This window comes from Octodon degus, unplaced genomic scaffold, assembly GCF_000260255.1.
Source record: "Octodon degus isolate 3935 unplaced genomic scaffold, OctDeg1.0 scaffold00039, whole genome shotgun sequence".
Lineage (NCBI taxonomy): Eukaryota > Metazoa > Chordata > Mammalia > Rodentia > Octodontidae > Octodon > Octodon degus.
Genome location: NW_004524615.1, coordinates 9,089,297 through 9,091,765, shown reverse-complemented (window position 1 = coordinate 9,091,765; position 2,469 = coordinate 9,089,297). Strand labels below are relative to the sequence as shown.

General features: G+C 41.3%; 1 pseudogene; it reads right to left on the bottom strand.

The window, feature by feature from the left end:
• Positions 1 to 1,409: 1,409 nt before the first annotated feature.
• LOC101572921 lies at positions 1,410 to 1,849 on the bottom strand (annotated as a pseudogene).
• Positions 1,850 to 2,469: the final 620 nt, after the last annotated feature.

Here is a 2,469-nt window from a genome sequence, read left to right as displayed (position 1 = left end):
TTGGTGAACTAGCCTGTCTTGTTCCCTACTGTATTCTGATTGTCCTCTTACAAGTTTATTCAGATGTTTACTGAGGACTCGATTGGAAGCAAAGTCACATAAAGGAGTCTGTTGTACTTTGTGTCTTGGTTGTCCCGGGAGGCCTGTGTGTGTGTGTGTGTGTGTGTGTGTGTGTTTTCTTTCTTTTTTTAAAAATAAATTTTGTTTATTTATGTGTGTGTGTGTGTGTGTGTGTGTGTGTGTGTGTGTGTGTGGCACTGGGGATAACATATTTGGTACAAGGTCTCACTTGGACTCATAGTGATGTTCCTGTTTTCAGCCTCCCCAGTGCTAGGATTACAGACGTGTACCACCATGCCCAATCTTGGCAGCCTGCTCAGTGCATCTGGAAGTGGGGCCAGCACAGAATGTGGTATCAGGGATTGAACCCCAGTTCCTATGCTTGCCTAAGCAGGTGCTTAATCCACTGAGCTATCTTGCTAGCCCTATATATGCATATTTTATGTTACATTATATTATTTATTGTATTCTATTATTTAGTCTGTTATATTTATATTATTATCATTATTATTTTTGGTGGAACTGGGGATTGAACTCAGGCCCTTGCCCTTGCCACGCAAGTGTTTATTCTACTGAGCCATCTCCCCAGCCCCCATATATTTATTATTATATCTTATGTATTTTTAAAATAAATGTTGACCAACAAAACTAGAAATACACATCTGGGAATATCTTTATAGTCCCATCAATAGGGAGGCTGAAGCAGAAGGACTGACGTGAGTTCAAGGCCAGTCTAGGCTACATAGTGAGCTCAAGGCCAGCTTGAATTATGTATCAAGACACTATCTTAAAACAAAAACAAAAACTAAAAATACCAACTGTAGTCTGATAAAAGGAAAAAAAATAGCATTAATAACTTAGAATAGCAAGGGTGTAGAACATTTGGAACTCTCAAAAATTATTGGTGGCAATGTAAATTGGTGCAACCACTGTAGAAAATAGTCTGGCAGGTCTTCAAAAGGGTAAGTGAATAAGTAGATGAGGAGCCATCTTAAGGGTTTTGCAAGCCGGCCTTCTGTTAGATGGCATTTAATGAATCTGTTGTATTTTTTTTAACACATTTTGTTAAACCATTGAGGATTGCTTTAGAAAGTAGCAGGAATAATGGGATAAGTGTATTCAAGGTAGGGAAAAGTATTTCTGAGGAGGGTTAATGGCAATGTATCTTTTACTGTAATAGTTTTTAATTCAAATACATACCATGTTTTTATCAGCCTTTATATAACACAGAAATTCCACTCCTGGGTATATACCCAAGAGAAATGAAAATATATATTCATTTTAAAAACTTACCGTGTGTGTTTTCTTTTAGAATTACAGATCTTTATATGAAAATCTGGTCTGCCAATTTAGCTTTTTCCAGCAACTTGTGGAGCAGAGACTTTCCCAGGCTTCACAGTGTTCTGCGTAGTTGCCACCTTTGTGGGAGCCTCAGCAGCAGCCACCGCAGTCTGCTGGCTTAGCCTTTTTTGCTTCCTTGGCAGCCCTGATAGCTTGTTCTCTTTGGGCCTTTCTAACTTCTGGTTTCTGATTTCTCTTGGCCATTATGTCGGCAAGAGATGCACCATCGACGGCCCTCTGAAATTTGACTGCTCGTCTTGTTCTTTTCTCTTGAATTTCTTCCGACCGCCCCGATCCAGTTTACTTTCCGAGGACTTCTCTCGGGAAGGAATGCAGACTCGCATTTTGCATTCAGAAGTTGGAAGCCCTTATCGTGGGCCCTGGAGCAGCGCCTCCCAAGTCCCAGGTAGATCTTGTACCCGCTGAAGCCGCACAGCTCGACCTTCATGGTGGCAGCCGGCAGCCAAGGTGGAAGATGGTGAAAAGCTATGTGTGTTAAAGCCTTAGTCCCTTGCTAGGTGCCATTGAAGCATGGTGGAAGACATACAGCATGGAGGCTTCTGTGAGCTCTTTAGGTTCCTGGCAATACAGCCTTGAAAGGGAAAGGGGTACTTCAGCCCTTTTTTCTTTTATTCCAATCCAAGAGATGAGTAGACTTCCTCTGTGAGATAACTCTGTAATGATGTGCTGCCTTGACCTAGGTCCAAAGCTACAAAGCCAATTAAGCATAGATTGAAGACACCAAAATGGTACACCAAAGTCATCCTTTCTTCTTTGTAAGTGATCCTCTCAAGGATTTTATTACAGCAATGGAAAGCAGACTAGCACAGGATCATTGTACCGAGAATCCTCCAATGCTAAATCTTTCTTCCTTCTGCCTGTGTTGTCTTTCCTTTGATGAAAACTCTAAGAAGCAGTTCCTCAGTACCCCCTCTACGCAAGTTCACTCTACCAAATCACTGACATAATCAAATAATATGTGGCCCAAGTTAAATGGAATCTCTAACTTGGTAGATATTGTCCATCTTATGGGGGCGCTCTTCCAGTAGGTGACAGAGACTCAAGATT